Source organism: Anomaloglossus baeobatrachus, chromosome 5, assembly GCF_048569485.1.
Source record: "Anomaloglossus baeobatrachus isolate aAnoBae1 chromosome 5, aAnoBae1.hap1, whole genome shotgun sequence".
Classification (NCBI taxonomy): Eukaryota; Metazoa; Chordata; class Amphibia; order Anura; family Aromobatidae; genus Anomaloglossus; species Anomaloglossus baeobatrachus.
Window position 1 is genome coordinate 108,055,447 of NC_134357.1, and position 25,383 is coordinate 108,080,829.

The 25,383-nt window shown below is 45.3% G+C and overlaps 1 protein-coding gene across 1 annotated transcript in view; it reads right to left on the minus strand.

The window, feature by feature from the left end:
* The window catches only part of HTR7 (5-hydroxytryptamine receptor 7), a 274,320-nt gene that overhangs the window by 247,665 nt on the left and 1,272 nt on the right, over positions 1 to 25,383 (minus strand). The window lies entirely within an intron of this gene.

Here is a 25,383-nt window from a genome sequence, read left to right on the forward strand (position 1 = left end):
TGTGGGGGATGGGCACAGGGGCTTTCCGCAGCTGGGCCTTCGGCTCGGAGCGGGTCATCGGCTCCGGCTCGGGGACTGTCTCTGGCACACTCTTCGGGGCCTTCCATGGCAACACCTCCGGTTTGCTACGGGCTCCGGCTACAGGTCGGTCCGCTGGGGCGGACGGGCTGGGTATCGCTACCGGTTGCGGTGGTAGCGGGCCTAGTGGCGGGGTCACGGCCTCCGAGACGGGTGGCGAGGGAGGCAACGGGGGGAGAGGGCTTGGACCGGGTCCCTCAGCCGCAGCGACCGGTCCCTCTGGGACATAGGGGCGTGGGTCACTCACCCTCCCTTCCTCCGCTTCCTCCTCGCGTCTCCGCACGGTGGCTATAACGTCCGCCATGTCGGTCTCCCACTCCTCCAAGAGGAGCTGCATCTTGACCTGCAGCCTTAGGTGGAGCTGCGCGGTCCGGATTTCCACCCACGCTGCGGTTCCCGGCGCGGGGGCCACGGTGTTTCGGGACGGCATCCACATGGTGACTTTCTCTCTTTCTTCCAGGAACGGTATGTTTGCAGGGTCCTGGCGTCCCTGCTTTTATAGCCGCGACTACATGCGGCCAGCCGCCATCGCGTCCCCCTTAGCTCTTTCCGGCCCCTCCTCTCTTGGGGCGGGGTCTTGGCCTTCGCGCCTCTACTGCTCGAGAAGACGCTCGAGCGGGAACTTTTCGCGCCAAAGATGGCGGCTTCTGCAATTTTTCTGCCGGATACCTCCGGCGGTAACAAGGCGCACCTCTACCAGACAGCAGAGCGGTAAGATCCTGTTCGTGACGCCAAGTTGTCGCGGGCGGGGAGGAGGGTGTCAGCACACCGCGCTCGCCCCCTTCTGCTCGGGTCCGGCGGCCGCTGCTCAGTGGTGGCTCGAGCTGTAGGCCGGATCCCGGGGGTTTGTCGAGCGGCACTCCTCGCCCATGAGTGAAAGGGGTTTGTTGGGTGCGGGGATTGTTATAGTTCGTGACGCCACCCACGGTTGTGGTGATTTCACCACCGCTGCTCAATGCGGGGGTCCCGGGGATGGTGATGCGGAGCAGCCAGGTGTTGTGTTGCCCCTCCGTGGGCAGGGGTTGGTGATCCCGGGGCCCGGTGATGGTTTGTGAGGTGCGGGGCCTGGTGGGCGCAGGGACGCGGGGGCAGCGCTGTGCCTTGCGGCACTGTGGTACTCACTCAGCCTGAGACACGGACACAGTTTGTACGGTAAACCAAACGGCTGGTAGGACGGTCCCACAGACGGCTGCACCTGCACTCCCGGTAGGTGACGGTGATGTCCCTCTTCCTTGCACCTATGGTTGACTTGTGGTAGCGATGGATTCCCTCCGGTTACCCGCTCCCCGACTACAATCTGGGCCGGAGGAGCTCTACACTTTGCCCGCAGGCGCTGGCCCTGAGAAACTGGTGCCTTGGCAGTGGCGGTGTCTCTCTGCTTCAGGTTGAGCTGTTGCCTTCACTCGGGACTTGGTTGCTGGGGGATCTACGTCCCCTTCACTGACGGATTCGGCAAATTTGACGACTCCTAGCCTTGCCGGGGTCCGAGAGGCCCCTGCCCTGGTGCTGACTGTCCTTCGGAACACTGCTCCAGACCACCGAGCACACAGCCAACGGGGTCCTTCCAGGAACTTCCAAACGGTCCCACTCCAGACGGTCACCGCCGTCGCTGACCTTGCTGTTCTGGCCCTACACAAAGCTGGACCCTTCAGGCTTTCCTTCCTTCTTGTCACCTCACTTGCTTTCCTCCTTTTCCACTTTTACTTTCCTCACTTTCACTTGCTGTTTACTCTTGCCCTACCCGGGCTACTCTGCTGTTCACTCAAGCTCATCCCTGAGCTGACTGCCTGGTTTTTCCCGCCTCCAGAACTGTGATCTCCTTGGTGGGCGGAGCCAACCGCCTGGCCCACCCCCTGGTGTGAATCATCAGTCTCTGGAGGAAGGCAACAAGGATTTGTAGTTTAGCTGTGATGTGCCTACCTGGAGTGTGGGGTGTGGTGGTGTTGTGACCTGTGACCCCTGGCTTGCCCAGGGCGTCACACTAATTGCATATTCACTTCACTGCTGCTGGAAGCAGCAGCAACAGGGAGTCAGCAGGACCAGAGACCGAAGATCAGCCCCACGGACAGCGACGCCAGGGACAGGTGAGTAGAAAATTCCGTTCTCCGTGTGTTATCACGGATAACACACGGAAAACACACGTGTTCCATACACACGGCACACCGAGGGCAATACGCACCTTTGACACGTCCATGAAAAATGTGCGTGATTTTCACGGACGTGTAAAAGAGATCTTACTCACTTTGTGTGTATTGGAACAACACAAAAAAAACCTGAAAAAAACCCAAATTGGACATAATTTCACACAAATCTCCAAAATGGGCCGGACAAAATTGTTGGCACCCTTAGCTTAATATTTGGTTGCACACCCTTTGGAATAAATAACTGCAATCAATTGCTTCTTAGAACCATCAACAAGCTTCTTACACCTCTCAGCTGCTGGAATTTTGGACTTTTCTTTTGCACATTGCTCCAGGTGTGCCATATTTGAAGGTGCCCTCTCCCAACAGCAATTGTAAGATCTTTCCACTGCTGTTCAATAGGATTTAGATCCGGACTCATTGCTGCCAGTTTAGAACTCTCCAGCTCTTTGTTTCCATTCGCTTCTGGGTGCTTATTGAAGTATGTTTGGAGTCATTAACCCATGATCTAGGACACAAACACAGTTTTCTGACACTGGGCACTACATTGTGACCAAAAATCTTTTGGTTTTCTTCAGATTTCATGATGCCTTGCACACATTCAAAGCACCCAGTGCCAGAGGCAGAAAAACAACCCCAAAACATCTTTGAACCTCCATCATATTTGACAGCAGGTTCTCTGTTCTTTTCTTTGCAGAGCTCTTTCCATTTTCAGTAAACAGTAGAATACTGTGTTTTACCAAAAAGCTCTATCTTGGTTCCATCTGTCCATGCTTTGCCAGAAGGATTTTGGCTTACTCACATACATTTTGGCAAGCTGCAGTCTATTTTTCTTTGTCTCTGTGTCAGCAGTGGGGTCCTCCTGGGTCTCCTGCCACAGCATTTCATTTGATTCAAATGTCGAAAGGATAGTGCACGCTGACACTGATGCCCCCTGAGCATGCACTAAAGTTTGAATTTCTTTGAAATTTGATTAGGGCTGCATATCCACCATCTGGAATATACTGCGTTTCAACCTTTCAACAATTTATCTCTACCATTCACATCCAGGGAGATTAACTACTGTGCCATGGGTTGTAAACTTCTTGATTATATTGTACACTATGGAAAAAGGAACATCAAGATCTCTAGAGATAAACTTGTAACATTCAGTTTGTTGATATTTTTTAACAATTTTGGTTCTCTAATCTTCAGAAAGTTATTTTTTTCCTCTTTCTTTTCTCCATGCTTAGTGTGGCACATATACAGACACACTATGAAAAGATTAAGTCAACTTCTCCCCTTTTTATATGGTTTTAGGTGTGATTTTCATATTGCCCACACCTGTTACATGGCACAGATGAGTTTGAACGACTATCATATGCTTAAAATAAAGTTGTTCACCCACAATCTTGTAAAGGTGCCAACAATTTTGTCCTGCCCATTTTGGGGGTTTTGTGTGAAATTATTTTCAATGTGACTTTTTCTGTTTAGTCTTTTGTGTGTTGTTCTAATACACAATGATTTTCTAGGAGCAATACTTCATTTTATGGAACAATTTCATTGGCGCCAACACTTTCAAACATGACTGCATGTACAAGGATTTGCCTAGGATAGGAGACATAACAGTATATCAGAATGGGCCTCTGCGACTGCGATTGTTATACCAAAGTTTCTGGGGTAATTTTATAGTATTGGGGTCCTCTAGTCTGTTTCTGTACTTGATAGAAGCTGAAGATTCAGTTTTAAAAAATTTGTGCTAAAGCCCTACTGTAATATTTTATGAATGATAGTAAAACTTGAACAAGTTGATCCAGGGATTCAGCAAACATCAGCAGCAATAGAATTTAGGAAATTGGATGTCAATGACTGTTATAGTTATTAGCTGAAATATAAATCAGTTGTGCTATTATTATTTTTTTTTTACAAAAACTTAATTCCCTCTCTTATTTTCATTTATCATGCTTTTAAAGTGTGTTGATGAAAAAATAGATATGAACCATTGAACAAGGTACAAGAATAAAAGATATAGACCAAGAAATGACCCTTGGATAGCATTAGGCACCTACAAATACATTCCAACATTACAAAATAGAAACTTTATTATATTAAATATACAAAAAAAAACAATTACAAATTTTATATACACCCATTTAAAAATGGAACAAACAAAAATGCAGTGTAGTCATAGTAAAAGTCATATTGTGGCATACTGTACAAAAATTATTTACGTCTAGTAGGCATTTTAGCAAAATTCACAAAGCTTTCTTTAATGTAATGGTATATTCTGTAATGCTGTCATCTCCTTACGTATTGTATAGATTGTGTTAAAGAGTGCATTCAAATAGTTTAAGTTTTAAACTGTTCCCAACTCCACTATGGCGGGCTCCACCTTCTTTAGACACACATGTAATCCAAGATGTCACTGCCTCTTTCCCTCCCTGCCCAGTGTCAAATCGTATTACTTAGTGCGCACACATGCGCACTGTGATTTCCGGGACACCGGATGTGGCAGATGACATGGTGATGAGTGGCTTACATGCGCCAACACAATACAGGTGAGCACTGGGGACAAAACTACTATAAAAAATGGCCAGTAGCACAACCCCTGTACCTCCTCATGAAGCCATAGGTGAAACGCGTAATGGAGTACTGGACAGTGTGGTCTTAACAATGGCTTATACGAGGGGCTGCTGATAAGTCTTTGGCTTTACCCAGAAAGAAAAAAGATAGGAAGATGAAACTTTACATTTATTCCACATACTCTCCACTAATGTCAACACACTTCTTACAGTGGTATTCCAAGTTTTGTACGCCCAGCAAAAAGAAGGATTTCGGTTGTGCCTCAAACCCGGCATCCGTAGCAGCCATGGCATCAGAAATGGTGTGAAATTTGGTACCCTTGAGGTGTTTCTCCAGTTTGGAAACAGATGATAGTCAGAGGGAGCTAGATCTGGTGAATAAGGTGGGTGGTCAACCAGCTGGAAGCCCAACTCTGCCAGTTTTGCCGTGGTCGCTTGGGCAGTGTGAGCAGAGGCTTTGTCTTGCCGGAACAAGATTCCTTTAGACAGCTTGCTGCACCTTTTGGCCTTCAGAGCTGCCTTAAATTGATCCAAAGGTTCAATGTAATACCTTGCATGGATGGTGGAACCCTTGTGAAGGTAGTCCTCTAGCAGTACTCCCTGCTTATCCAGAACACAGACGCCATCACCTTAGTGGCTGATTTTTGCACACTAAACTTCTTTGAATAAGGAGAACCACTGTACCTCCACTCTTTTGACTGCTCCTTGTTTTCAGGGTCATACAAACAAATACAGGTCTCATCCATAGTGACCAGTTGATCCAGGAAGTTCTTATCAGTCCGGAAATGCTGACAAATGGACCAGGAAGTTTTCACTCACATGTTTCTCTGATCTGTTGTCAAACATTTGGGGACCCTCTTTGCAGATAGCTTCCTCGTGTCCAAATGTTCATGGATAATGACACAAAAACGTTCACGGGAAATCCCCATCATGTCTGCTATTGTTTTAGCTGAAATTCGTGGATTCTCCAGTATGAGGTTGTGCACAGCATCAACGATCTCCGGAACAACAACCACTCTCAGTCATCCAGGACGTTCCTCATCATTGGTGCTGAAGTGGCCCGTTTTAAATTTGGAAACCCAGTTCTTAACTGTGGAATATGAAGGGCATTGATCCCCCAGTGTCTGCGACATATCACCATGAATATCCTTCACGGACTTTCCTTGCAGAAATAAGAATTTTATCACTCCTCTGCTCTCAGTTGCTGTGAATATCGCATTAGACTATCCACAATTTTGTTTTGCCTCGTGTGTAGAACACTGTTGCCATAAGCAACAAAAACTATTTTGAAAGCATATATTATACATATAAGGCTTTCATGTGATGTAACATTTATCACCATAGAAACACAAAAAGATCACAAAGCCAAAGACTTATCAGTAGCCCCTCGTACATTATGGCATCCTGCGGTGAGTTCAAGCTCCTTGTCATAGGTGTAGGTTTTTTATGATGGGATCAGAGATTTATCCCTGAGATGAACTGATATTTTAGCCTTAAAAACAACTTTACTAGCACTAGCACTTCCTGCTGCTATATATTTGCTATGCACGGTACGCACTTTTTTCTATAGGATTTTTGTAACTGGTAACTAACTGATACATTTTTTCTTCCTAAAGAATTTTACTGAATTCTTGAATATTTTTACTCAATTTTTGGCAATTTTCTTTGCATCATAGAAGTGTGTTCTGCATGATTAGTTAATAGTATATGTCTGTGGATGTGCTCAGCTTATTATCTATTTTTTATATATAAAATCCCTGCCTTATTTGTGTGCTTAGCTTTGTGAATTTTGCTAAAATGCCTACTAGCCTTAACCCTCAACTGGTGAGGTGGGATTTTTGTCACACAACTGGTGATGTGGGGCTTCCTATACCCCAGTGTTTAGAAATCTCTAATTTATACAGAAAATGCACAGATCACATTTGTGTTAATCGTTTTCTTATTAGCGATTGATTACACATGAGCATAACACATTTTTGACACCCACAAGTATCGGAAAATGTAATAAATTGATGATTCATACGAGCATTTTCCAATGAATGCCAGCTGAACAAAATTTCCCTGGGGTTTTGCAAACCCCACCACCAGTTGAGGGTTAAATAATTTTGTACAATATATCATAGTTTGACTCTTTTTGTGACCACACTGCCTTTTTGTTTGTTCTATTTTTAAAGGTGTATAGTTAAAAACAGAACAGGTGCGAGACTTCGTGCACTGTGTGCATGACATAGAAATTTAATCCACTTGCATGCAATTAGAAGAGGTGGCATTTGATTATTGTGGGGTAGCAATCTCGAGACACTCATTTAACTGGACCGCACAATTTATATACAGTTCAGGACAAGAGGATGACCTACGGTTAGAGCTTTCCTGTAAACACTATGGATTGCATTATATATGTGTATGTGTAAAGAATTTAAATATTAAAAGGAACCTGTCAGGTCCCAAATGCGTTCTAACCTACAATCTGGAGCATGTGTGGCCTAATAACCCCTTCCTACCCATCCCTATGTTGTAATATTGTGTAAAATGAAAGTAATAAAAAATGTTTTATTACTTACATATTTTCTTTGTAAATAGCAAAGGGTCTATTCCCCTGGTCGTCGCATCGCCCTGTGGGCGTTTGCATGCTTTCCATGGTATCATGCCCCTGTGGGCATGATACCTTGGATTTACATGAGCGACATACTGTGTGCTCCTTCAGAATCCCACGTGTGCGCACTTACAAATCCCACAGCCTTCTTATCCGGATGTTTGCTTGTCGGCTTCGGATGCACACTGCAAAAGATCAGTTCTGGGTGCATATTTCTATTCCCTGCCTAACCGTCCCTGTATGCACTAGCATAGATAAGGAATCTTTAGAAAAAGTTTTTCTAAAGATTGTTTATAATATGCTAATGAGGCCAACAACTAGTCATAAGGGTGTTACTTCCCCGACTAGTCCACCCTCTTAGCACGTTAGTACGCCCACAGGGGTGTGCTAACATGCTATTCAATGCAGTGTCGCCAGTGTCCGCAGTAAATGATGAAGCTGAATGCTCAGCACTTTTGGTCATGCGCACTAGACCTGTCTGAAGCCACATACACCCGGCTTTATACTGTGCATGACCAGAAGTGCGGGATATTCAGCTCAGTGTTCACCGCGGACACAGGTATGCACATCACCGCTGGTGATGCTGCATTGAATATTATGTTAGCATGCCTCTGTTGGCTTACTAACATGCTAAGTGTGAGGCTAGTCGTTGGAAGTATCACCCTTGCTGGCCTCATTAGTATATGATAAAATATCTTTAGAAATACTTTTTCTAAAGATCTCTTTATCTATGCTAGTGTATACAGGGACGGTTAGGCAGGGATTAGCCAAATGCACCCAGAACTGCTCATGGTTCTGGGTGCATATTGCACCTGACAGGTTCCCTTTAACGCACACACTTCCTCCGGAAGTTACATTCAAATTATAGAAATTGGCCACATTGGAGTTGGACTCACACGTCATGCTCTCCATGGGGCCATGACACCACTACAAATAACTGTAAAAGTATTGTTCAAAATGAAATATCTCACTGACTATTTAGTCAACATAAACCTACTCATCAGTACTCTTCTAGAACATTCTGTACAGGTACTCTACCTACTCTCTATCTCCTCCTGACTTTTTGTTCCTTGGATAAGTTAGACGGATGTGTGACTTTTAATAAAGGATCATCTTGTCTAATAGACTATTAGCATGTCATCGATATTTTCATTGTGATGTATAGCTGATGTGATTTATGCTCATTTTCTCTGACACGTAACTACGCTGAACGTTCTAAATGTTTCACTTGTCCTTGCTGTTCTGTTTCATTCTTGAACTTCACACAAGTTAATTCTTTTTCTTTCTCTCAATAACATTTCTTTTTCTCAATAAAAATAAAAATGGAATGCTACAACAATGGAAAAAGCCTTTGAAAACCCCTGGTATTCTAAACCTGTCCATATATATAATACATACAATTAATTGTTACAAGTCTATATATTGAAAAATAAAAGAAAATGACATTTTAATTAGGGAATGATAAAATATACAACAAGCAGGTATGTGTGTAAAATGTAGACGTAAATGCTATGCTTTCTCAAGAAATGATAATATAACATATTTCAGCAGAGGTTAAAGAAGTGTGCACATACCATATGTGATGAGTCATCATATAATTAGTATACAATTGATGTGGGTGTGGCACAGGGCTGTAGTCGCGGGTGAGGAGGGGAGTCTTCTGCTTCTGCTCAGCAGTCCTCCTTGGCTGGTCCGCACCCCAGCCAAAGGGATTGGTGGTGGGGTTCCTGGTGGGTTGTGTTGTCTTTGTGTGTGCAAGCCATACCTGTGCTGAGGCCCTCGTACAGACCAGGATTTTTCCACCGGGGATTCACAGACACAGATTTTGGTTTCTTTCTCAACAGACTTTTAGAAACAGTTTCCCACAGTCTTTCTGAAACATCATCACTGTGGGCACAACACTACAACATCTTTGGTACAGTACGTTTTACTTTGAAGGACAATTTTACTGCAGACTGCTCCATATTTCCAGGCACTACTGCTGCTGTTTGCATGTCCTCCTTTTCCCTGTCTGACACTACAGTCTCACACGATAAAGTCATTAAATCCCAAAGGACTCCCGGTATCGTCCTACTCACAGGGACCCATTCTGTATATCAGTGATTGGTATCGTTTACCGGTGATTGTGTAGTAACCTGTTCACCCAAGTTTATGCCTAAACTTTCCTTAAGGACGAGTACCTCTGGAGTCAGTTGCAACCCAGGAATCCTCTTTAGAGTTCGGGCCTGATACTCAGAGTTCTGGACGAGGGCAGTACTAGTGTTGGAGTCCTTCTCATGTGCTCCAAATTCCTTAGAGTGACCCTAAGGGTCTAGTTTAATTAATTTTGCCTCATACACCCTCTTTCTTCAGCCTCAGGTATCTAGCTGGCTTGCACACTTCTCCTTCTTGCTATTCCTCCCACATATACAGCTTTCTCACTCTCTACGTCCTCGACTCACTAAAACTAAGATGTATTCAGTCTATAATCATGGCATAAGATGGCAATCAGTGTCTTCAGGGCTGGTACTCGGGCCTAGCACCCTTTTACACAATGTATTGTTTTAAAAAAACACATTCGGCACAGATGGATTTTGGTTCAGATTTTTGTTCAATTCTATAAAAAAGGTTTTACATTTTGTAAAGCAAATTCAGCTTTAAGGCATTAACATTTAAACTTTTGGTCTTAACAGATTCATATGATACCCAACAGAGCTGCTGAGACTATAAAAAATGGATGGAATAAGAAGTAGTACCAGGCACTGCCGCTTATACACCTATAAAAAAAGTAAAAGAACTTGGCTCTCACAGGCATACCACAGCAATTTCATGGTGCTAATTGGGTGAGTCCCTGAGATGACGCTCCCCACCAAATCTTTGAAGCTCTATCAATACATTTAAACTAAAAGGTTGTTGAATGTACGTTTGCACATATTTGCCAACTTTTTAAAAAGGGTGAATTGAATTTTGAAAATAGTTTTTTTATGATTTTTGGGTAAACCTTTTTCTGCAAGTTGCTCCCTCTTTATCCCATTCACACACCTTCAAAGTACTTCTGAAAACTGAGATTGGAATCATCGCAATAAAAAAGAGATTTTACAACAATTTTTGAGAGCTCTTTGGGATTCGTCTTGCACATCAATGATGTGTGTACTGCTCTACTCTACGTTACTGGGGCCTCACAGAGTTAAAAGGGAAGCAACTCACATCAATATCATCAATGAAGTGTGCGCCCCTCTCCTCCATTTGACCACATAAAGCCAATCATTGGCCTCAGTGGTGAAAGAACTGAAGAATTGCGCAAACCCCTGGGTAGCTGCTGCGGAGGTGACATACAACAGATGAGCATAATGTGTTTATTGTTATATTTTTTTACTCCATATTTCCCCTCCATTTATTATACTTTGGGGATGGGCTTCTTTACATGGCAAGTGGGAAACTTTTAATTCTCAACATTTTCATTAAGAGTGAACCGAATCTGCAGGCCGAAGACAACAAATCTGCAATAAACAATATTTGGAAGATTCGCTCGCCTCTATATGGAATGCATGAAAGGGAATACGACTTCAGGACCAAACTACACTGTTTGTTTGCAATTAGTTAAAAACAGCACATCATAGGCCAGCTGGAGAACTGTAGAAACAAGACAATAGAATATTGCTTTGAATGAAATTGCTTAAGAAGCGATTAATTTTTACTTTGCATTTTTTTAACTAAAATTATAAAACAGAGATTCATTGAACTGTTTAACCTCCTTCTTGGCCCCTGTAAACATTAGTTATACTATTAGAGTAAAGAGAACCTGTCAGGTCCCATGTGCACCCAGAACCACGAGCATTTCTGGGTGCATATCTAAATCCCTGCCTAACTGCCTCAGCATTTACTAGCATACATGAACAGATCTTTAGAAAAACTATTTCTAAAGATCTTATATGATATTCCAATTGAGGGCTATGACTATTCGTAGGGGCATTAGCTCCCTGGCTAGTCAGCCCACTTAGCATGTTAGCATGCCCCTGTGGACATGCTAACATGCTTTACAATGTCCAGCATCATGGCAATGCGACTAAAAGCCGCACATGTTCGCTGCTTTTAACTGTTAGCGTTGAGCTCCTTTGACGCTGGGTGTAAGACACTCACTGCCCACTACTCCTCTCTAAAGCTGGGACAGATACTTCTTTTGAGTAGTGCGCATGACCGAAGTGCAGATGACTACCGATCGTGGGCAGTGATCGTCTTTGAAGCCAGGGTGCATACACCCAGGGTCATAGGAACTCATTGCTAACGGGTACAAAGCAGCACACATGTGTAGCTTTGTATCGTATAACCATGACACCGGAAATTGTAAAGCATGTTAGCACGCCCACAAGGGCATGCTAACATGCTAAGTAGGTTGACTAGCCAGGCAACTAACGCCCCTACGACTAGTTACAGCCCTCATTAGCATCCCATAAATGATCTTTAAAAAGACTTTTTCTAAAGATCTGTTTATGAATGTTGGTAAATGTAGGGACAGATAGGCAGGGATTCTAGATATGCACCCAGAACTGCTCGTGGTTCTGGATTCACTGGGGACCTGACAGGTTCCCAATAAGACTGCTAAAAGGGAACTGGCCCACTGGCAACTTCTCTTACATATGTTCTTCAAAGCCTATAAATGAAATAAAGTGGAGAATAAACTGCTATATGTTATTTAGTAAAATTGTTTTGCACATGAAAGTTCAGTGTCATTATAAGATCGTGCAGTGGTCTCAGATTCTGAAATTCAAAGATCTAGCAGAAAACAACCCTATCAAGCCAATTACATCATGCCGCTACTTTCAAGCCCCCACAAACATCATATGGCTGTTTCTGTGACATCTCAGCCAGTTCCACCAGACTGGATCTTTTGCTCAGTCAAGTGCTTCTGTGTTCTCTATGAGAGAGCAACTAACATCCATCTCAGGTGGCATCTTATCTCAGGGAGAGCAAAATTAGCAGTGTAAAATGGGAAATGCTTATCTGCCCCCAACAATCAATGGTTTTGGTCTCCAAAACTCATTAGATTGTCTGCCCAGCCCATCGTTATCTGTGAGTTCAGTCGACATTAGTCTAATATGTTTGGGGAGGTTCCAGAGTTAGGCTAGGGCTACAAAGAGACGTGTCACACGACACTGAAGGGCATGTCACACGTGTCATGTTGTGACCTGAAAAATGCTGTGACTGTAATAGAGAGTCACTAATGTTTCCAAATGTGTTTCATTTCCTGTTTCTGACCACAAGTCACAAACAACTTCCCATAGACTTCAATGCAAGTCACATGCAACATGCGACTTGACAGCCCCTGGCTTAAATAAGTTGAATAGGGCTTTGATATTGACAGTCTATCCATTATGAAATTGAGCAATACCTGAAATTTTCCACTACACAGAATATGTCCGAAAGAGAAGTCATCAATATCAACATCGTGGACAACCCCTTTTACTCACAATAGCATATTATATTTTATTAATGATATAACTGTCTGGGTAATGACACTAGCAGCCTTGATGCCCATCTTCTGTGTAAACCATTGGTGAGATTTCGGAATTGTTTCTCTAATGGGCCTAAAGGTACTGATGGAGCAGAACACTTTCTTTGTAGAGTAAACTCCTGATTGTTATTAATAATGAATTATACTCCGATTGCCTTATACATTTTTAATTAAGTTATTAAGGTTAAACTCTGAATTGTACCTGTAAAGAAGGGATTAGCAACTTTCCTGCAAGCATGAAATGAACATTTGATCATTTACGTCCTAGTGATACACTGTCCTTACTGTAAGGTAATAGAAAAGCTTATTTTATGTTTTGTGGTATAAATAATTAAATAGATTCTGTAAACGAAGAACAACCAAGACAAAGAAAACTTTAGTGAATTAGTTACATATAAGAATGCATCTTAGGTGACTTTTCCCTTCTGGAAGAACAACTACTGTCAAAGATTAAAATCAAAATAGTGGAGAAATGTATTTTTCCAGTCAAATAGACTAGAATTAGGCAATGGTCTTCAGTGAAGGGTCGCACAAATGATTTATGGCTTTAATATGTAAACAATATAATACTAATGAAAGGCCTATACAGGGGCTTTCCCGGCACAACATACTCCTGTCAGGATTCTCCTGTATTTCCAGCTTGCCTCATCCTCACATGACCACAAGTGTATGTCGTATTCAGGTGCTCCCTGTTCCAAGTGGTTGCCCAGCTATTTAGCTGAGTGGTCTTTCCAAAACTCTGCCAGTCGTAGCATTCTGCTTGAGTGGTGCTTGTGGCCTTCATTCTTGTGCTCTCCTTGTTCTGATTAGCTCAATACGCCTCAGTAAACTCCCTGTATCCATGACGTGTCCTCCTGGCATCTTACCCCTGGACTGTTACATGACTACATTTCAATTTACTCCTTCAATCCACTATGGGCTGTCCTAGATCTTGCCCCTGGACCATTACCTGACTACGTCTCACTTTACTCTTTGTATCCCTGACGCGCTCTCCATGTATCTGACACCGGATTATCCGAATACCCAGCCTCCAGACTAGCCCGTAAAGGAATAGTGTCACATTTTAACTGACTTTACTTTTTTGCCCCATATATGGAACCAGTGTTTACAGTCTGATCAGGTGGCGAATATGTCCCAGATAGTTCAGGATCTTTTCATGGAACAACACAAGTTAGAATCTTCACAGTCCTAGTCCTTAATGACCGCTGATACTCTTTTTTGTTCAAGGTACTTATTCCTCAGCACTGCTTTTTAATGGTGCTAAAGAATAAAAGCATAGCGCCATCCTGTGGGTGGAGTTCCCACAGGTGACAGCTGACACCCACAGGCATCATTCTCAACTGGTTTTAAAATCGATAGGAGTCGATAAACCCCTTAAATACCCCTGTGAATCGAAATAGCGGCATCTAAGTGGTTAAAGAGGGGTTAAAATAACCCCTTTGGCAGGATCAGAACCCCACGATGATAATCGTAGGTGTCGATCTTTGCCATGGCACCCTGGAGTATCTGATGACCCCAGGGTACAGTGGCATGCAAGATCCAGCTATAAGCAGGGTCTTACAGGCTGTGTCAGTGAATCACTGATAGGTGGCATGTACATGAGTACAGCATGATACAAGTGATCAAAGTGAAAAATATTCATGTCTCGCAGTGGGACTAAGTGAAAAAGTACAAAAAAGCTTAATAAAATGTGTAAAAAAGTAAAGAAAAAAACACAAAAAAGGGTACAGAAATCACAAAAACCCATTTTGTTACTAAAAATGCAGCTTTTGTGTTCAAACAAAAATAAACAAAGAAACAAACACATAATTGGTATCACCGAATCCAGAATGACCCAATCTATAAATATGTCACATTACTTATTCCATATGGCAAAGAAAGTAACAAAAAAAACAGGCCAAAAATGGTATTTTTTCATCCTTTTGATACAAAAAAGTGAATAAAAAGTGAGCAAAAGTCATATGTAATAAAAATGGAAGAAATGAAAACGTCAAACTTCCCACAAACAACAAGCCCTATTATGGCTCATTTGGAAAAAATAAATAAAAAAGCTCTAGCTCTCAGAATATGGCGAACAAATAAATTATTTTTTGTAAAATATAGATTTTAGTGTGTCAAACTAGCGAAGCATAAAAAAGTGATATAAATATGGTACCCCTGTACCCCTGACCTGAACTCTTTTCCCTCTTACACAGTGAACCGCAAAAAAATAATAAGTGGATTACTGGGTTTTTTTCATTCTTCATCTGAAAAATCTGAATAAAAAGCAATCAAAAATGTTATGTTCACCAAAAGGGTACCAAAAAAAATCTCATTGCACAACAATAAGCCTTTACACAGCCCTCTCCACACAAAAAATAAAAAGAGTTACAGCCCTTAGGATATTGCAGCGGAAAAACATAAAAATACCTATATAAATCTGGTATCGCTGTAATCGCACCAATCCACAGAATAAATCCGTCATGCACTAATATTGGACAAAAATAAAAATAAGAACTATTCTTGTACTGCAGTCTATTTCTTCATTCTACTTCCTAAGAGTATGGCCGGGGCCACACGGAGACTACTGTGATCCTCGCATGACACTGGGCTCACGCTGGCAGCACAGCAGGAGCCGAGTGTCATGCGATTGTCCTTGCGACTGAGGTCCAATCATGCGATCGGACCGCCGCTGCGGGGAGCGGGCCGGCACTGAAGAGGGGCGGGCTGGCTCGGAGGAGGGGCGAGCCGGCACTGAGGAGAAGAGGGAGGGATTTATCTCCATCTGTCCTCCGTTGCCGGCTATTGCCATTCTCGCTCTGCACTCGCATTATACCGGTGTAATGTGAGTGCAGTGCGATGTTTCTCTCGCCCCATTGACTTGAATGGGTGCGAGAGAAACAAGGATCGCATTGCACCCGCAGCATGCTGCGACTGTTTTCTCGGTCCGATTAAGAAAATAATCGCTCATGGGTGCTGGTGTCGCGGGCGGAGGGAACGCGCTCGCCACGCTCGGGTCCGGGGCTTCTGCTGCTGCTGCTCGGTGGCTCGAGCGGTGGACCGGACCCGGGGACTCAAGCAGCGCTCCTCAACCGTGAGTGAAAAGGGGTGGTTTGGTTAGGGAGATTGTTCGTGATGCCACCCACGGGACGTGGTGATGATGGCACCACCGCTGCTGGTGACGGGGATCCCGAGAGAGATGGTAGGGAGCAGCTAGGATGTTATCCCCTCCGTGGGTAGGGGCGTTGGTGATCCCGGGGCCCGGTGGTGTAACAGGGAGGCTGGATGGCTGGGGTACAGGGTTGCAGGGACAGCGCGGCGTGGTGCCGGACGGCACTGGTGTACTCACTCAGACAATCACTGACAGAGTCTCTGGTAAACCAAAATGGCCGGATGGACGGGTCCCGCAGCCGGCTGCAATGTTGTTGCTCTGCTCTCCCCGGACGGCTGATGGTGGCTGTCTTTCCCTGCACCTTTTATAATGTTCTGACTCCTGTGGTTGCCCACCGGTAGTCCGCTCCCTGGTGTATAGGTGCCGTAGGAGCCTGTTTTTGCCCACAGGCGCTGGCCCTTGGATCTCTAGCCTGTGGCGGTGGCTGTATATCCTCTCTGGGTGGACGGTTGCCTTCAATCGGGACTTGGTTTTTAGGGAACCCCGGGGGTTCCTGTCACATTCGGATTTGACTATTGACGGCGGCTCAAAGCCTGGTCGGGGTCCGATGGCCCTGCCTGTGTGCTTAGCTTCACTCCGTTCCCCATTCCGGTACCGGCGGGCCGACGCCCGACCCCGGACCTTACGGCTCTGCAGAGTTCCACCAACTCCTGCAGACAGCCACCACCGTCTGCCAACCTTGCTGTCAGTGCTTGGGCTCCTACCCAGACACCTCAAGTGTTCACTCCTCTCACTTTCACCTCCAACACTGATCTGACTCTTTTCCCGCCTCCAGGCCTGTGAACTCCTCGGTGGGTGGGGCCAACCACCTGGCTCCTCCCCACCTGGTGTGGACATCAGACCCTGGAGGGAGGCAACAAGGGTTTTTGTCTGACTGTTGTAACTGCCAAGGGTGGGGGTGTGTATGTTGGTATGTATGTGACTACCTGGCTAGTCCAGGGCGTCACACTCCCCCTTGGTAAAATGCAGACCATCCGTGGGCTGCTCGTCCATCACCGGTTTTATTTTTCAAACTGCAAAGATAAATTAACATATGAAAACATTCAACATACGTATATTTTCAAGTCTTCCCTTACGGGAGGTGCAGTGCTTTAACGTTTCAAATATTGAACATATTTATTAAACGGATGGGTTTGTGGTCATCCGCTCCCCCACCCAAATGACCTGATCCTTGATGCTGCCCCTAAGACCCGGCTGTCACTTCAGGGGACCCCACGTCCAAGGGGGACCCCTGACCCCCGGAGGATGGCCACCGATCCTGGTGGTGGCCAGGCCCCAGCCTGCTCTGTTGCGGGCCCTTTCTCCAATCTGCCTCTCCGGAGGTGGCACGGACGGAAAACCAGACCACCAAACTGTTTACAAACCCACAAGTTCGTGGGTGGCCTGCCAATTCTCGGCCATGTTCATGAGCAGTTTCTCATGTGGACGGTAAAACACATAGGGTCCCTCCGGGGACAACTTTCTGGCAATGGCCGGGATAATCACTGTCGACAATCAGATGAAAAACTCGGTTTGATTTGTATTCATTCAAAGTGCTGAGGGTCCCAACGGGGACAACTTGCTCCTTTTCGGATGGTTACTCCAGCTCCCCCTCCGATGCAGACCCGACCCCCGCCTCAAACATCTCCAATACACAGCAGGCGTGATGGGAGAGAGCCATCCGATATCCGTTCCCACCGCTCAGCGGGACATACATGGCTACTGGGGCGCTACCATCGAGAAGGCTTCCATCTGCTTCCTCAGAGCTGGAGACCGGTTCTGTGTCGGGTCCGGAATCACTATCATCCGCTTTTGCGTCAGGTGGGTTGCCGCCAGCTACCGCGGTTTCCGGACCTGCCACTCTGCCAACCACCTCGACCTCCGGGTCTTCCTGCATCGGCACTTCAGGTTCTGCCATCGCTGCAGGGGGCCACAAACCAGACAGACCAGCAGCGGCGGGGCGTGCGGGCTTCGGAGGAGGAGCTAGTATGGGGGCCAGCGCAGACCGGGTCCCTCGGCCGCAGCGACCGGTCCCTCAGGGACATAGGGGCGTGGGTCACTCACCAGCTCCTCCATCATGGCCTCCATCCCGTACGCCCGGGCAACCGCAGCTAACTCCTCCACCTCCGCGGTCCACTGCTCCATCAGGAGGCGTGTCTGGTTCCGGTGACGCTGACAGATCTCCGCCGTTCAGGCTCTTATCCACGCCGCTGCTCCGAGAGCCGGCTCCGGGACTTCAGGGCTCTCGAACGGGGCGGACATGTTGCTCGCGAGTTCCAGGAACCAGATATGGTGCAGAGTCCTGGCATCCCCGCTTTTTATGCCCTCGGCTACATTAGGCAGGCTTTCACCCGCCCCCCCCTTGGTTCTTTCTAGCACTTCCTCTTTGGGGGCGGGGCTTCGCTTTTCGCGCTTTCCCTGCTCGGGGAAGATGCTCGAGCGGGAAATCTTCGCGCCAAAGATGGCGGCGCTTCAAATTTTTCCCGTTTTCCTGAGGAGGGGGCGAGTGGGGCCTCATTGGCTGGTGTGTATTGGTGTGGGAAACTCCCCAAGGGGGAGGGAGATCTGCACCAAAAAGATGGATGCAGACCTCTGTGACACCCTGGTTTTTCCAGGGCGGCACAACATCATCAATAGAATGGCCAGGCAGTCACTTCCTTGCTTCTTCTATCATCACCCCTGAAACAGGACTATATCAGGGGGCTGCGCTGCGGTCACTTACAGCAGCTTCTGTCATCTCCATCCCCTTATGGTGTCCGGAATCAGTGGTAGTGGTAGAGGTGGTGAGAAGTGACTGCAGCACCACAGCTTCTTTCACGGAAACAAGATGTCATCACAGGCCATAGAATAAGGGTAATTGTATAATACTTTGTGCTATCACATATACTTGGTGTGGTCAGCATCGGTCTGGCGTGCCGGGGTAGTGGGTAAACCCCCGGTAGGCCTCGACCTTATCTTCAAACAAAGCTGTTTCTGGCAGCCTGCAGGGGCCCCCGCTGGTGTATTAAAATGACTTGCGGCCGCGGCTCGTTAGGCTGTCAGGCCACCGCCGCAGGTGATGACACTGTATGCAGGCACCAGTCACATTATGACAGTGCCAGCAGCCTAGCTACAGGGGGGGCAGGGGGCGGTACTGACCTGGAGGGGGTGCCCGTAGCATATGAGCTGCAGCGCGGCAGGGGCAGAACTGAAAGCTCCTGCCGAGAGGAAGAAAATGCATCTAGTGGTGGATCAGCTAGGACCTGCTGTGATGTCATGTTCACGTGACCATGTGGGAGGAGCCGAGCAGGAAATACTTACTGAAGGAGATGTGTTCGGTATTGAGAGACAAAAGGCTGAAGGGTGAGTGACATCTGAGGTGTCCAGACTGTGACAGAGGGATATTAAGTGATACAGGGTGTGTGGGATCTGGGGTTTCAGTGTGTTTGAGAGAGGGATAATTTGGGGTACAGCCAGTCTGTGTGAGATATGCAGGATATGGGGAGTACTGGGTGTGTGTGATTTTGAGGTGCAGGGTGTGTGTGATTTGGGGGTGCTGGGTGTGTGTGATTTGGGGGTGCAGGCTGTGTGCTCCAGTCCAGGCTGCGTGACGCGAGTGAAGTCCACACAGTAACCATATATCAGTATGGATTAGGGAAAGAGGGATATCAGCAGTCACAGCATGGGATGGGATTTGGAAAGCTGGGTGCTGAGCTGAGAGAAAGAGGCTCTCTTACTCGTCACCCAGCTTTTCTATGTTCTGATATCTATCTTGTCCTCAGCTCCCCAGCTCCCAGCTTTCCCATTCTCTGATATCATACAAGATGGCTATCAGAATATAGAAAAGCTGTGTGCTGAAATAAAGAACCGAGTTTCCAGATTAATTATCCTGTACGCCCAGTGTCGGTATTTTATCCTGTACCCCGAGTGTCAGCGTCATTATCCTGTACCTCCAGTGTCAGTGTCATTATCCTGTACCCCTAGTATCAGTGTCATTATCCTGTACCCCCATTGTCATTATCCTGTACCTCCAGTGTCAGTGTCATTATCCTATACCCCAGCGTCAGTGTCATTATCCTGTACCCCGAGTGTCGGTCATTATCCTGTTTCCCCAATGTCAGTGTCATTATCCTGTACCACAGAGTCATTATCCTGTACCCCCAGTGTCAGTGTCATTATCCTGTACCCCGAGTGTCAGTGTCATTATCCCATACCCCTTGTGTCAGTGTCATTACCCTGTACCCCCAGTGTCATTATCCTGTACCCCCAGTGTCAGTGTCATTATACTGTACCACTAGTGTCAGTGTCATTATCCTGTACCCCCAGTGTCAGTGTCATTATCCTGTACCACTAGTGTCAGTGTCATTGTCCTGTACCCCAGTGTCAGTGTCATTATCCTGTATCCCCAGTGTCAGTGTCATTATCCTGTACCCCCAGTGTCAGTGCCATTATCCTGTACCCCCAGTGTCAGTGTCATTATCCTGTACCCCCAGTGTCAGTGTCATTATACTGTACCACTAGTGTCAGTGTAATTATCCTGTACCCCCAGTGTCAGTGTCATTATCCTGTACCACTAGTGTCAGTGTCATTGTCCTGTACCCCAGTGTCAGTGTCATTATCCTGTATCCCCAGTGTCAGTGTCATTATCCTGTACCCCCAGTGTCAGTGCCATTATCCTGTACCCCCAGTGTCAGTGCCATTATCCTGTACCCCGAGTGTCATTATCCCGTACCCCTAGTGTCAGTGTCATTATCCTGTACCCCCAGTGTCATTATCCTGTACCCACAGTATCAGCGTCATTATCCTGTACCCCCAGTGTCAGCATCATTATCCTGTACCTCCAGTGCCATTATCCTGTACCCCCAGTGTCAGCATCATTATCCTGTATCTCCAGTGTCATTATCCTGTACCCCCAGTGTCAGCATCATTATCCTGTATCTCCAGTGCCATTATCCTGTACCTCCAGTGTCAGCATCATTATCCTGTATCTCCAGTGTCATTATCCTGTACCCCCAGTGTCAGCGTCATTATCCTGTACCCCCAGTGTCAGCATCATTATCCTGTATCTCCAGTGTCATTATCCTGTACCCCCACTGTCAGTGTCATTATCCTGTACCCCCAGTGTCAGTGTCATTATCCTGTGCCCCCAGTGTCAGCATCATTATCCTGTACCTCCAGTGTCATTATCCTGTACCCCCAGTGCCAGTGTCATTATCCTGTACCCCCAGTGTCAGTGTCATTATCCTGTACCCCCAGTGCCAGTGTCATTATCCTGTACCCCCCAGTGTCAGTGTCATTATCCTGTACCTCCAGTGTCAGCATCATTATCCTGTACCTCCAGTGTCATTATCCTGTACCCCCAGTGTCAGTGTCATTATCCTGTACCCCCAGTGCCAGTGTCATTCATATCTTAGGCTATATGTAATTACTCTTTAGGAGGGCCTCAATAAAAACACTGTATATGTAAAAAAAAAAAAGAAAAAAAAAGCCTGATCTGTCTATAGAGCAGTGTTGTCAGAATAAACAGGACTAGTAAAAGGTTTATCCAACATGTAAAACTAATTTGGAAACCATAGTGAGGCTAAAAATGATCACATTCAGTACAGACACTGGAGGCCGATCATTACCTAATTATGTAATGTGTGAAGGTGGAAAGAGAGGACAAATATTCACCAGTCTCCAAATGGAACAGTGTATTGGAGGGTAAAGCTTCACACCTCCACATACTGATTCATAGGCCCTGTGCGCCCTAGAAAATTGAATTCTCTTAAGAAAATTCCGGACCCTCTGAAAGATTCCCGCACCTGCGGTAAAAAAAAAACGCACCGAAGACCGCGTGCGAATTTTCTGCGGTTTGGTGCGGATTTGCCGCGGATTTTTTGCAGGTGGGTCCCTGCAGGTTTTTACCATTATCTATGTCAAAAACCGCCGGTACCTGTGGAAATTAAGTGACATGCTCATTAATTCCGCAGCAAAATCCGCAGGGCCAAAAAAAAACGCAGTTTGCGCACAGCATTTTTTAATCCCCATAGATTTTGCTGGAGAATGACTGCAGAAATGTTAGACACATGTTCTGCAGCATTCCTTCAGCGAATTCCACGGCAATTCCGCGGATAAATCTGCAGCATGCACACAGGGCCTTTATAGGGGATTTCCCTATATGGTGGATAGATGGCGGCAGAGGCGGATTCATTTTAGTAATATTTTCCATGTGAAGATGCTGGATAACATTTTGTTGCACTTTGAATATAGTTTGGGTGATGGATTCGGTGGTTTATACTGAGGACAAGGAACATCCGTGTGTAAGAAAAACTGCGACTGACTGTAAATAACAGATTCCATTATTAACTACAATAAATAAGATGTTACAAGAAATGCTTTGATATAGTGCAGGGCACAATACAGGTCTCTTCTTCACTCTGTAGAGTTTGTGAAAAGGCGCATGTTATAGTGAGAGAAGCCGAAAATGAAGAGGTAATACAAACTTTTATGGTAGCTATAGTGCGGGCCCCTGCAGGCAATTTCGCTGGTAGGCCCCTCACACCCCAGTCCGATCCTGGGTGTGGTAGTATCATATTGGCTCTATGTGGCTGTTTCCCTTGGGCTGTATATGGCAGTAATATAAGTAAAGCGATAAATTAGTAGTTATGTACAGTGGTGTGAATGATGTGGCGCTTCAGGTCACAAATCTACCATGGGGCACACTGGACTTTAGTTCCTCTGGTGGTCTGCCGAATTATTTAAGTTTGTGATTTCTCCTAAGGAGCACTTACATTTACTTATAGTCGTACCTCTGAGATCTTACGAATTCTAGGCCCAGTCACCACTATGCTAGAAATCCTGGTAGCATGTGGCTAGCACTGTGAAAAGGGGACATGTAGCAGACACTTATAGACTTATAGGGTGATGGAGCTAACACTGTAAAAATGTATTAGTCACTTTGCATGGTGAACAACAGAAGCACATATAGAGATCATGGGCCTCATAACAAAAGTCCTAATTGGTCCTAATTGCCACCCCAAATAAATATATATTATTCAGCGGGGTCACAAAGGAGCATATCTCACAATATTTGCAGCCTTTATAAAGTAATTGTGCCCTTATTGAAGTCTCTTAGTGCTCCCACACACTATATATACCTCTAATGTTCCCCATAAGGTATGATGCAAACAAAAGTGCCCCTGAACACTGTAAGATACCACCACAGTGAGTTTTTCCACAGTACTCTCCACACCCACAGTATGATGACTCTACAGTAACCCCCTTGCAAAGTATAAAACTCCCACAGTGATTCCATAACAGTACAATGGCTAACACAGTACTGATCACACAGCATAATGGCCCACCATATAGTATAATGCCGCAAGGAAGGAGTCGACGGCTGAACCTGTATCAGGACAAATGTTTGGAAGCATCTGAGGTGCTTATAGCTGCAAACAACAGCAAGAGACAAATCAATGAAGTGGGGCCTCAGTTTTGAGTAGAAAGGAGTGATTAATAAACGGAGAAGCCAGTTAGAAGAATTTAGAGAAGAATAGAGAGAACTGGCTGAACAAAGAAATCAAGAAGACCGGTTGACCACAGGAATCAAGATGACCAACTGACTAGAGGAATCAAGAGGGTTGGCTGACCAGAGGAATGAAGAACCAGCTGATCAGATAAATTGAGAGGACAGGCTGACCAGAGGTATCAAGAGGGCTGGCTGAGCAGAGAAATCAAAAGACCTAGCTGACCAGAGGTATCGAGAGGACCAGCTGACCAGAGGAATCAAGAGGACCGGCTGACCAGGAAAATTGAAAGAACCAGCTGACAAAAGGAATTGAGAGGACCTGCTGACCAGAAGAATCGAGAGGACTGGGTGACCAGAGGAATCAAGAGGACCAGCTCACCAGAGGATTCAAGAGGATCAGCTGACGAGAGGAATTGAAAGGACCAGCTGAGTAAAGGGCAGATAAGCGGACCCAGATGGCTACGAGACCAGATAGTAAAAAGCGGACAATCTTGTGCGTGTGACCTGAGATGTACATTATGGTAAAGAGGGACTGAGGTGGTGCTTAAAGAGACAGAGGCAGCCAGCGTAATACTTTGCTGAAGAAACTTATCAGTAAGAGACTTGTGATCTAACAGAATAGCATCACTGACTCTCATTAAGGCCTGTACCAAGATCACGATAGTAGATTTGTCGACCAACTGACTACGATATCAACCCTTTTCCCCCCGATAGACTCTTATATACTACAGACTAAGGCATCAAACAGAGACATCTTTATAAATGGTAGCTGTTGATTTCCTTGCATAATAAAAGTGTATTGTTAGAACTGTTATATATGTATTCATAGTGATATATTCATAGTGTAAAATATACTGTAATGCATTCCTATATTTTGTTACCTTCCTGAACCTTTTACCATAACTTCCTAAAATGTTTGTGTTATGTAAATAAATGATCTTTGGTTTTAAGTTACCACTGCGTCTCCATCTTCTGCGCTGTTGTATCCAAGCACCTGTTTACACGCAGGTGCCGGCGAGTCCCAGGTACTTCCGCTCCCAATCTTCTCCTGCACCCAGAAACCTTGTATTACACAAGTACCAGTGATTCACTGGCACCAACACAGAAGTAATGGGAAGCCCATACCCATAGGAGGCTTGACACAGAGGAAGAACAGAGCGATGCTGACGGGAGGCAATACATATGATAATGAAGTGAGGAGGCAGAGCTAACGTCCTGCGCAGCAACCTGGAAGAGCTCATTTACATAAAGTGATAAAAAAATATTTATCAATAATAATGCATCTGATATGACAGATATGACTTTTTTCAGCATTTTATAACCTGTTTGAGCATATTAATAATTTAGGTATGTCAAATGTGGTGATTCTCTTTAATGCCCCTTAGTCTTAATGTACCTGTAAATTATGTTACTGGTGATTACTCTTAAAAGAATAAGGGTTTTTTTTTAGCCAAGTAAGCTATAGGCCAATTAATTTTAACATGAGTGCTGTCATTATACTATGGGGATGTGAAAACCTGTGAGCTAAAGGGTTACCACCGCACGTTGCAGTTCACTAAAGCCTCATTATTCTTGCACTCAATAGGGTCTCCGCTCATAGACCTTCACCAAATCTATGGAAAACATGTCAAAAGATAGATAAATGTATAAAGCGAGAAATTGATTGATACATGTCAGAACTGTTCTATTTTTACACATTGCCTTTTGTATAATGTCATCTCTAATATTTGATTAAAATTGGTCTAATAAAGTTATCACCTAATCCGGAATGACGTAGGTTCATGAATTATTCATTCTCCTAATGCCCTTATCCTAACTAGAACACCTGCGGAGATGAATAATATTCTGCTGATTTTTATTATACGTTGAGCTTTCAAAGACGTTGTGGCAGAAAAAAAGT